Source organism: Anolis carolinensis, chromosome 3, assembly GCF_035594765.1.
Source record: "Anolis carolinensis isolate JA03-04 chromosome 3, rAnoCar3.1.pri, whole genome shotgun sequence".
Taxonomy (NCBI): domain Eukaryota; kingdom Metazoa; phylum Chordata; class Lepidosauria; order Squamata; family Dactyloidae; genus Anolis; species Anolis carolinensis.
The window spans coordinates 14,827,714-14,840,109 of record NC_085843.1 but is presented as its reverse complement, the minus strand read 5'-3'; the positions used below and the strand labels follow the sequence as shown (position 1 = coordinate 14,840,109).

At 40.9% G+C, this 12,396-nt stretch overlaps 2 protein-coding genes across 2 annotated transcripts in view; both read left to right on the top strand.

The window, feature by feature from the left end:
• Positions 1-12,396, top strand: part of me3 (malic enzyme 3) — a 175,166-nt gene that overhangs the window by 859 nt on the left and 161,911 nt on the right. The window contains exon 2 of the mRNA XM_062977085.1: positions 6,671-6,740. The gene's annotated coding sequence lies outside the window, so the exon portion shown is untranslated. The remainder of the gene's footprint in view (positions 1-6,670; positions 6,741-12,396) is intronic.
• Positions 1-12,396, top strand: part of grm5 (glutamate metabotropic receptor 5) — a 1,174,932-nt gene that overhangs the window by 1,089,223 nt on the left and 73,313 nt on the right. The window lies entirely within an intron of this gene.

The following is a 12,396-nucleotide window of genomic DNA, read 5'->3' as shown; positions in this document are numbered from 1 at the left end:
CTTTATTTTTCTTTTCTTTTTGTTGTATCAACCTAGAGGCGTGGATGATGGGTTGTGTTGTCAATTTTCGAGGTTGTGGGATGTTTAGTTTTCTTGTTTTGGCGGTCGCCAGGATTCCATCACTCTTTTATATATATAGATGTATGCCATATTCCCTAAGTTTGGGCATGACATGGATGGCACTCACCATCCCACTCCTATTCTCATAGCGGTGAGCAGCAAACACGAAATGGCTGTCATATGTCACTTGGAGAGATGTCGACTGGAGTGCAAGAGTGATTAATGTTTCTCAGGTTGCTCAGGATCCCCAGTTGACACCATTCCAGGTGACAAGCTACCAACACTAACCATGTTGCACATCTCAGAAACTTTTCTGTCAAGGCATTGCCAGGTTGTGAAGGTAGGTTTGGGGAGGCATCGCCGTTCATACCTACAGCGCTAGGTGCATCTGAACTGACCAATTATCCCAAAGGGAGGGCAAATCAGCTTTGTGGTACACGATGGAGCTGATTTGGGTTAATGCAGCCCTGGAACCATGTTTTTAAAAGTCACAGGTTGCTCCAAGTTCTCCCTGAGAATATGGAGCAAACCATGACTTTGGAGCCATGTATACAGTTGAGTTGTTCTAAGGCAAAAATGGTCACAACTGTTGACACAGCTATCCTGTATTCTTTGAATTTGAGTGGCCTGGGGATAAGTGATATCGTTTACTGTCCGTCCCCCTGTTCTTGTTGTAATGGTGGCCAGAAGGGGCCACATGAGTACTGTCCATCACTCATCATGTGGAGTGACATTAACCAGGAGAAGGGATTTCATAAGGAAGGGGGTGACTCCTCCTCTCTCCCATGCCATCCCCACAGCAGATGATAAGTAATCAACACTAGCCATGTTAAGCCCAGTGGTTGCTGCTATGACAAAAATAGGAAGTGGACAGTAAGAATGCCATCCAGCACTGCTGAACTGGGTTCCTGCCAATAGATGATCACGACTCCATCTAGCCTCTGGGTCATGAATACTTTTTAAACAAAGGTTTTTTTATTGCAATGTTTATAGTGAGAGGGTATATGAGAACTTTTACAGAACAACATTTTTGCACAAAAATGACATTGGACATACAGACATATAGATTCCATGTAACTACACTGGATTCACAACAACCTACAGTTACGTTGGCTAACAAACAAACAAAGGAGAGCTTTACATTTTTACTCAGCATTCACACACATGTACATGCATTCATCCTCATGCATACATCACAATTTCTCCACCCGTCATATCCTGTTAGGCCAGACCCTGCTTTCCCTGCAGCCTGCCAATGCACAAAACTTCTAAACTTCAAAATACCAAAACACCAAAACACCAAAAATAACATGACTCCAAAACACACTTGAGAAAAAGAGGCAAGTGACCAGTCTGCATTCCATTGCAGATCTGACACTCCATACAGAGCATGGCGAGTGAGCAGCTTGCTGTCTGTCACACTTTTTGGATTGTCATAAGCTCTGTTATATAGCAATATTTCTGCTGATGTCACAAAACGGTAAATTACTGAAAATTTGTTTGGCCAGCCTGAAACATGTTGATTCCATCTCAGTTTCCTGGCAGATGTTGACTCTGAGTAATGGGTGTTGATTGTCAAGGAGCACTGTGTTGACTAGCTTCTTAATACAGTAGACTTATCCAACACTCGGTTATCCAACATTCTGGATTATCCAATGCATTTTTGTAGTCAATGTTTTCAATATATCGTGATATTTTGGTGCTAAATTTGTAAATACAGTAATTACTACATAACATTACTGCGTATTGAAGTACCTTTTCTGTCAAATTTGTTGTATAACATGATGTTTTAGTGCTTAATTTGTAAAATCATAATCTAATTTGATTTTTAATAGGCTTTTCCTTAATTCTTCCTTATTATCCAACATATTCGCTTATCCAACGTTCTGCTGGCCCATTTATGTTGGATAAGTGAGACTCTACTGTATAAGGAATCTTGTAAACATTTCCTTAACTAAAAAGAGCCATTGTCTCTGATTAATGTAAACACATTGTTTTTCCCCAAAAGTTCATCAAGTCAGCAATTATTGACAGATGTAAACATTTCTCTCACTACTGTTACAGTTCTTATCACAGTTTGCTGGTCAACCATTGCAGTTCTCTTTAGCAACTTTTAATTACAATTCAGCAAGCAAGTAGTTATTGATTTAGTCATTGCAGGCCTTAATCCTTTAGTATTGTGTCTTCAGACAAATTAGGCCCCATCCAAACACCTTTCATAAAATTCATTCATACCATATATCATATTTCATCATGACCTCTGCAATGGCCTGTGGGCTGGTGATCAAAACCATCCTGGGACTGATATAGAATTTGCTACTATAGATCAGCCCCAAGATAAAGGATCAGTGTAGAAACTTGCTCTCTGTCTTCTGGAAAAAGTATGCCATTATAGGTTTGTTAGACTGTAAGATGCTACAAGTTCTTGTGGAAAATTGTGAGCAAGTCTATCTCTTTAGATATGCCCAGCTGCTTAATGACAAGGTGCCCACAATTCCTTTTGTACTACAGAAAGTCAAATGCCTCCCCAAAGAGACAGAATGACAAAGAAGCGAAAGAATTTGATTGTAGCCCCAGTTCTGGCTGCCTGAGGTTACAAAGATAAACTCTCAGTGCCTCACATTCTTTCCTAACGGCTTTGATGCAATATGCATTCTGCCCACAATGGTTTTCATGATTACTAGTACTAACAAAATTGAGATCGAAATTCCCCTACCCTTCCATTCTAGGAACTATGAAGAAGGCTAAGTCTGTGGCCAAAACAATTCCTTTTGCTTTCCACAAGCTCTTTGAAAAAAATCTCCAGCAAGGAAGTGCTGACACAGCATTTGTTTGTGGCACCTCTGAAAAGTATTTTGTTGCTTTTAAAAAAAATAATTATTCCTTTGGTACCCTGAGGAAGCGATGTCTGGATACCAAAGGTTCATCTGCACTGTAGAACTAATGCAGTTTGACAGCACTTTAATTGTCATGGCTCAGTGCTATGGAATCCTGGGATTTTTAGTTTGATGAGACATCAGCACTCTTTGGCAAAGAAGGCTCTCATGTTTTCATCACTTTCCACCAAGGCAGATAAAGCGGTGCCAAATTGTATTAATTATATTGTGTAGGTGCACCCCAGGTTTTGCTTGTCTTCTTTCTGCATAAATCTCTGCTTTATCATGTGGAGAACATGCAGCACACAGCAGCTTCTATTAAGAAATCCCACTTTTCTCTCTTGTGTATTCTGATGTTCAGTCTGTGTTTCCCACAATATATTTTTTAAATCCATCATTTCAGTATGAACTTCATGAGCTGTTCTGTTTATCTGTCCATTTGCCAATGGGTCAAAGAAAAATCCCAAATTGACAAAAGAACACTCCGTCTCCTTAACCGAGCCAGCTTTCAGGGATGGAGTATTTGCTGTTACCACAAAATTTGAGACGGATGGTCCAATGACCACCTACACACAACTTCCCGGGTGAACTTCCCAACATTTCCAGCTATTAGTCATTTGAGCAATGACTAATAACTCAGCTTTTGCAGACGAGTTCACATGGGATCCAAAATACACAGAAGGGTCGCCACAACTCCCACTTGTCTATCTCAGTGAGGAAAACATGGCAAAACATTCAGTTTTCTATTAGATGGAACGAGAGAAAGACAAACTATCAAAGAGGGATAGAAATACCCGAACAGCATATACACCAACATTTTGGAGAGAAAAACCAGGACACGAGCAACATCAAACTATGGTCAAGATGGCAAACGTTATTAATCAGGAAGAACAGACAAGATAAAAGAATGGGCAGCAGTTTTCTTTTGCTTCAGCATATTGGGAAGGGCAAGATTACACCATTCCTAACCCCATTGAGTTAATTCAGTGCAAACTGCTTTGTATTTTCAACTCAGTTTGCAGCAAGCTTAGGACAAAGTGAGATGGTGGGAGAAGAAGGCAACTTAGGAGCAGATCTACACTGACCCACTAAACTGGAGCTAATCCAGTATGGTGTACACTGGATCAGCTCCAGGATGGATCAAACAGGCACTCCCCAGCCATTACAATTGCCTTGTTACCCCATCCGAAGTCATTGCAGGTGGTGGCTGACACATAACACCTGGAGACCACTGTGGATCTCATCAGATAGGTGAGGGAGAAATGGGGCAAAGTTCCCTTCAATCTTTCCCCATCTTCAGAGATGGCCAGCCATCCCACATGCTTATCACACCTTTCTCCGTCTTCTACCCACTTTCCCCTGCATTCTGCTGCTTAGTGTCAGGTAACACCCAACTCCTGAAGATGGGCTTCAGGTTTCTTTTTCATGCGCACTGGAAATGGAGCCCCACAAATTTTCACTGGATTTGCCCTTATATCATGGGATGGCCTTCATGGGACTCCGTTTCCTAAATACATGTAAACGGGGCCTGAAGTCCATGGGATAAAGGTTCATAATATGGAGGACAAGAGGAGATGGTAAGCACCATCCTGTGTCCCCAGGCAATCCATGCCAGGAAGACACAGGATAGATGTATTAAAAAAATGCAAACCTGTTATGTCTCAGAAGCAGCCCAACTGTGAAAGGGATAGACCAAAAGCTGAACATGAATCAAGAGTGTGATGCAGTAGCTAACAAAACCAATCCAATTCTATGCTGCATCAATAGCAATATAGCATCTAGATTGAGGGGAGTAATAGCTCTACTCTGTTTTGCATTGGTCAGACATCACTTGGAAGACTGTGTCCAGTTCTGGCACTTCAATTCAATAAGGCTATTGACAAGCTAGAACATGTTCAGAGAAGGTAAGCAAGATGATCAAAAGCCAAGTCCTATGAGGAGTGGCCTACGGAGCTGAGTATGTTTAGTTTGAGAAAAGAATGCTGAGAAGGGAGATGATAGCTATGTTTAAATATTGGAAAGGATCTCATATTGAGGAGGGGGTGAAATTGTTTTCTGCTACTCTGGAGACTAGAACATGGAGCAATGAATTCAAATTGCTAGAAAAGAAATTCCACCTAACTATAAGAAAGAACTTCCTGACAGTAAGAGCTTCTCAACAGTGAAATTCACTGCACTGGATTGTGGTGGAGTGTCCTTCTTTAGAGGTTTATAAGAAGAGCCTGGATGTTATTCCTCCATGGCAGAATAGGATTGGACTAGGTGTCCCTTCTGGTCCAGAATTCGGAGTATCCAAAGACTGTGATTATCGCAGGTCAGTGCTGCTTAAGGTGGCTTTGGCCTGAATTATCCCAAATCAGCTCTGTGCACCATTTGGCCACAATGGAACTGATTGGAGACTTTTTGAATTAAGTGCTCATTGTAGACTTAATTCAGAGCCAGCTGCTTTTTGCATTTTGAATGCAGTTAGCTGCAATTTGAAGTGGGCTGAGGACAAAGTGGGACAGTTAGAAGGACAGTGAAATGTTTTAAAACCAGCTGAAAAAGTGGAACTATAAAAAAATTAATTGGGACTCTCCTTGCCAAATTGGGATAGTCGGGGGATATGAAATTGTGAATTCTTACACAAATTAAAGCCAGAAATGAGGAAAAGATACCTTTTTTGACTATAGCTCCAGGAATCACCCAGTTGCCACCTTAGGGGATTGATTCTGAGAGATATAGGCTCCCCCAACTTTCAATTCTCCAGTCTTGGTATAAAAGCATCCAGAATATCCTACAAAATCACGCCATTGTCTAGTATTGTGACGTTCAGAGCCTTGCCTGCGCAGTTCAGTACCCCCTGTGGAGTTTCTATTTTGTGCTCCTTCGTTAATTACTTTTAATGAGAAAAACGAAGCCATGGAAGAAGTGATCCAGACCAGTAATATGTCAATATGGGTCTTGTATTCAAACAAATACAAATAGAATGATAAGAGAATGCCTTTTACAGTACTTGGTGAGGCGAGGTGGACTAAGCAGATTAACACTGACAGCTTCAGACCCATTACCAATGTTAGGTGGCAACGGCAATGCGTTTAATGAATATTGGGAGCTGACCCCATAGTAACGAAGAATCCAGCCTTTCCTCATCTAAACTTTATAAATGCAGTAACTGTATTTCAGACCTGTGTTTTGTTCAAACAGGCAATGAATTTGGGATCTTTTCAATGCAAAGTAGAGAGAGGAAACATGTAGATCTTCATGGCTGCATCTACCCTGTAGAAATAATACAATTTTACAGTGCTTTAACTGTCATGGCTCAATAATATGGGATCATGAGAGCTGTTGTTTTACAAGTTCTTTAACCTTTTCTGCCAAAGTGTGCTCATGCTCCCAGGATTTCATGGCATGGAATGATCTGAAACTTGATTAATTCTACAGTGTAAATGTCCTCTTTGTTAATAACCATGGACATTCATCATCAGTTTTAAGAAAACAAGGAAAGACCAGTACTCTATGGCTGTTCTAATTTCCCAAATGTTATTCAGATCCAAATTTGCTTGGACAATGTTGTCATTTCTTAGCTCTTGATTCACTCATTTTGATTTACTTTTCAGACTTTCTAATGTGCTTGTGCTCTGTTCAGACCTGTAATGATTATCCAGTTGGAATGACATTCGAATCACATCATTTCAGTGGACCCACTACAAGAATGCATTTTATAATTCTGTCATTTTTTTCTGGTATTTTAGCTATAATATTGTGGTCTGGTCTGGAATGGGAGAAGGTCCAAGGGGATGACATCGTGAGTTATTGCACTGGGTAACTATCATTATTATTGTTGTTGTTGTTGTTGTTGTTGTTGTTGTTATTATTATTATTATTATTATTATATACAACAAGATCAGTACATGGCATACAAGATCACTATGCCGGCTGTTGTATCAGATCACACACGTTGGACACTTCCCAAGTGTCTAGGACTGTGTGATGTATCGACGAATAATGCGTGCAGATCCGAGTAGGGTGGAAAAGCTGACAGATGGTAATTTTGTCAGCGGCGATTGTGTTTACGTGCAGGCCAAGGTCTTTAGGCACTGTACTCAGTGTGCCAATCACTACTGGGACCATCTTTACTGGCTTGTGCCAAAATCTTTGCAGTTCGATCTTTAAATCCTCGTATCATGTCAGCTTTTCCAGTTGCTTCTCGTCAATCCTGCTGTTGCCTGGGATTGCAACACTGATTATTCATAATTAGTTTTTTAACACGATTGTGAGGTCAGGAACATTGTGCTCCCTGAGGAGTTTGACATGTTCATTTTCTGTAACTTTTTCCTACCAGCTCTTTGTCACAGGCAGATGGTATTTGTGGCACAAGTTCCAATGGATCATCTGAGCAACAGTATTATGCCTCTACTTGTAGTCCGTCTGCGCGATCTTCTTGCAGCAACTGAGGATGTGATCCATCATTTGCTTCCTTGCAGAGTCTACACTTGGAATCTGCCGTTGACTTTTCAATTCTGGCTTCGATGGCATTTGTTCTAATGGCTTGTTCTTGGGCTGAAAGAATCAGGCCCTCTGTCTCCTTTTTCAAAGTTCAATTTGTGAGCCACATCCACGTTTTTTCCTTGTCAATTTTGCTCTCAATTTTCCCCAGGAACTGTCCATGGAAAGCCTTCTTTTGTCAGTTTTCTCTTCTGCTCTGCATTGATGCCTGCCATAGATGTGGGTGAAATGTCAAGAGAGAATACTTCTGGAACATGGCCAAACTGCCCGAAGAACACACAACAACCTTGTGATCCCAGCCATGAAAGCCTTCGACAGCACATTTCTCCTATTGACTTCCATCAGTGTTGGTTCTTAACTGTCTTTCACATAATCTGCCAGTACATGTTTCTCTTCTTCTACTGTTTGTTTCACTTGTTTCACTATTCATTGCACCCATGTAGTGATGTCGATAGACGTTACCTGCCCAGAAAATCAGGAAGCAGAGGGCTTCTCTGCTTCCTGATTTTCTGGGCAGGTAACGTCTATCGACATCACTACATGGGTGTAATGAATAGTGGATTATCATCAGTTTTCTTGTTTTTCCTGTCCAGATCATCAAGCTCTGCTTGTGTCCAGTTCACAATTCCAGCCATGTATCTGATGACGAGGATGACCCAGGTGTTGATAGCCTTGATCGTATTTCTGCTATTTAATCTTCAAAAAATTTCTGACCCTTTATTATTTTTTAAATAATTTTCTGACCCTTTATCATCATCATCATCATTATTATTATTACTATTATTATTGCTTATTTTTACCCCAATTTTTCTCTAAATACTACATAGCAACAATTATTATGGATTGATGATGATAAATCGAAGCTCTTACGTGTGCCCGCGATCCAGAGTCACCCACTGAGTCATGCCACTCAGGTTTGTAGAACAAAAATACAGGAACTTTACTAATTCCAAGAGATAAAAAAATTAGTATTTACAATGATCCCTCTGATCACTTACAGAGGTCCACAGTCATAAACAGTCCTTTCTCGGTCCACAAATCTGTTTCAGAGAAGAATACAGTTCTGGTTCTTCTCCCTCTTTTCTCAGCAGCAAACAGACCTCAAAATAGCAAGGCTTCTCTCTGAGTACACTGCTCTCTTCACCAGCTGTACTCAGTCAGCACTGAAAAAACTTGTCCAAACTGGTTCTGCAGCAGCAGAACAGAAACAGTATTAAATCAATCCCCAGGTCTTTGCAGGCTCAGCCAATCGGCTTCATACACTTCATTTTCCAGTTAACACGCAGCACAGTGCTTTTGCAAACCATGACAATAATAACCCTAGTGATGCTACTCCCTGTCTTTGCCCTTCGTTTCTCCACACCATCTCCTTTGCGAAGTACAAAATATGATAGATATGAAGTATTTGTCTGTAATGATTTCCTCCTCTCTCTTCAAAAGGCTGGGGCCCTTCCAAGTTCCAGCCAGGAGAGATAAGCCGGTATCAGCTGGAAAACATCATAAGCTCTTTCACCTGTTTAAGCCACTTCACACTTTCAGTTTTGTTTGCTCTTTTTATCAGTTCCTTATCATGTCTCTCTTCCTCTGAGCAGCTCGGTTTGTGCTCATGCTGAGCTACAACTTGAAAAGGAAACCTCTTACTTTACTGAGGCCACAATAACCACAAGGCACGCATGGTTGTTCATACATTCAGAACCTGGAAGTAAAATTGCAGACACAACACAGCATTCTTTAGCAACAAAAGTGCATTTGAGAAATAAGAAAAGAAGCAGAAACATAGCTCAATGCTATGGAATCGTGAGATTTGTAGTTTTACAAGACCTTTAGCTTTCTCTGGCAAAGAGTGCTGTCCATCGTATCCGTAGAACTCTCTAACACCACACCGCAAGACAGTTAATTTATTAGTTAATCAGGGTTTATTTTTTACTGTCTAGCTTTGACCGCCATATATTTTTGCTTATTCAGTTACTTCCGACTCTTTGTGACCTCCTGGACCAGCCCACACCAGAACTCCCTGTTGGCCTTTGCCATCCCTAGTTCCTTCAAGGACAAGCCAGTCACTTCAAGGATAACATCTTGCCCTTGGTCGGCCTCTCTTCCTTTTTCCTTCCATTTTCTCCGGCATCATTCTCTTCTCTAAGCTTTCCTGTCTTTTCATGATGTGGCCAAAGTACTTCATCTTTGCCTCTAGTATCTTTCCCTCCAGTGAGCAGTTGGGCATTATTTCCTAGAGGATGGACTGGTTGGATCTTCTTGTGGTCCAAGGCACTCTCAGGATTTTCCTCCAACACCACAGTTCAAATGCGTCTCTCTTCCTTCACTCAGCCTTCCTTATGGTCCAGCTCTCACATCCATAGGTTACTACGGGGAATACCATTGCTTTAACTATGCGGACCTTCATTTCCAGTATGATGTCTCTACTCTTCACTATTTTATCGAGATTGGTCATTGCTCTCCTCCCACAAAATAAATGTCTTCTGATTTCCTGGTTGCAGTCTGCATCTGCAGTAAACATTGCACCTAGAAATATAAAATCTGTCACTGCCTCCAGGTTTTCTCCCTCTATTTGCCAGTTATCAATCAGTCTGGTTGCCATAATCTTGGTTTTCTTGAGGTTTAACTGCAGCCTGGCTTTTGCACTTTCTTCTTTCACCTTGGTTATAGGGCCCCTTAGCTCCTCTTCATTTTCAGCCATCAAAGTGGTATCATCTGCATATCTGAGGTTGTTAATGTTTCTTCCAGCAATTTTAACTCCAGTCTTGGATTCCTCAAGCCCCGCATGTCGCATGATGTGTTCTGCATACAAGTTGAATAGGTAGGGTGAGAGTATGCAGCCCTGCCGCACTCCTTTCCCAATCTTGAACCAGTCTGTTGTTCTGTGGTCTGATCTTACTGTTGCTACTTGGTCTTTATACAAATTCCTTAGGAGACAGACAAGGTGTCTTGGTATCCCCAGACCACCAAGAACTTGCCACAATTTATTATGATCCACACAGTCAAAGGCCTTAGAATAGTCAATAAAACAGAAATAGATGTTTTTTCTGAAACTCCCTGGCTTCCTCCATTATCTAGAAGATATTGGCAATTTGGTCTCTTCCTCTTTCTTTTCTAAACTCAGGTTGCACATTTGGCAACTCGCACTCCATGTATTGCTGGAGCCTACTTTGCAGGATCTTCTTACTGGAATGTGAAATAAGTGCCACCGTACGAACGTTTGAGCATTCTTTCATGTTTCCCTTTTTGGTATGGGGATATAATAGAAATGGGAAATCCAATGGCATGGGCAGTGCTAACTTTAGCATTCAGTGGCATATCTCTGCACTTCAAGATGTCTAGTTCCCTCATAGCTGCCCTTCCAAGTCCTTATCTTCTGACTTCTTGACTGCAGTCTCCATTCTAATTAATGATCAAGCCAAAACAGAATAGCAAATATTTTATAAACAAGAATGACTGTTTTTATTTTGGCTAAGAGCACACGCCAAACAGAAGGATAAAATATCATTAACAATGGTTGACTGGAAAAGGCTTTGAATCTCTAGAAATTATGTAGGCATTGATGTCCATAGCCTTCAGTCAACTGTAGCACAGTTAGCTGTGGACTGGAGCCAGGAATGCAAACCTTGGTGAGGCACAAGCTGGGCTGAATGATCTTGTTGATAATGTTCAACCACAAAGATAAATTCTAGGAATAATACATGCAGAAAGGAGATATATGTTAAAACAACATCTTGCTGGGTGTGCTCTTAACACCACCAGGACTTTCTCCTGTACAAATCTGTGTAGTCTAAATAAATTGGTATAGTCTAAAGAAGAGCAAACCTTGCAGTGAAATTGTTCCCAGAATCCTTGAACTGTACCATTTCAGGCTGGAAGTAGGGAATTAACTGGCTAAATGCACCAAATGCTGATAATATAATGATAATATCTCTGTTCCAGGTTAGTGCATTGAGGCTGATCTCAGATGGGACTTTCCAATCTTTCTAATGAGTCTTTGCTATCCTCAGAGCCATGTCTCAATAATAAACTATACATCCAAAAGCCTTGGAAAACAAGACTTTAAATTTATATTTAAAAATAACAAGGGAAGAAGCAGTCTGCAAATGTTCAGACTTCTGGTGCCTCATCAAACTACAGATCCCATGAGCCCATAGCACTGAACCATAGCAATTAAAATGGTGTCATATCGCATTAATTTTACAGTGTAGGTGCATCCCAAATGAGACATCTACACTACGCCATATTGACTCTCCAGAGCCATAGAATGGCAGAGTGAATGTATTTTTAAACACTATTTTCAATTTTGATGCATCCATTTAAGGCATATTTGTCATTTTTGAATTAATAAATACATTTTGTTTTGCTTTATGTATATTTTTTTCAAATACAGAATTTCCATTAAATCAATTGATGAATAAGAGCTGCTGTTAAACCCTTGTGCCAGCTGAACAGCTGACCTGAAGGTTGGGTTGCTGACTTGAAGGTTGCCGGTTTGAATCCGTGAGATGGGGTGAGCTCCCGTCTGGTCAGCTTTAGCTTGCGGGGACACGAGAGAAGCCTCCCAGCTAACACATCCGGGTGTCCCCTGGGCAACATCTCTGTAGACAGCCAATTCTCTCACACTAAAAGCAACTTGCAGTATGTTCTCAAGTTGCTTCTGACATAATTTTTTTTTAAAAAAAATGATGTATAATGTGTCAACATATCAATTTGTTGATCCAAATCAGGACTTACTTACTTAATTACTCATTGTCCAAGTATGATGCCCTTCCAAGTGTAGTATCTTGGCAGTGGGTACATAGAGCTCTATTCTTGACCTGCATGTTCTTCCACAGTGAAGACATTGGTTTCCAGGTGGAAGGCAGCTTGACACGCCTTCCTTTTGGCACATTTCTCCCTTTCGCTCTCCATTTGTGCCTCTTCAAATTCCACAGCACTGCTGGTCACAGCTGACCTCCAGCTAGAGTACACAGGG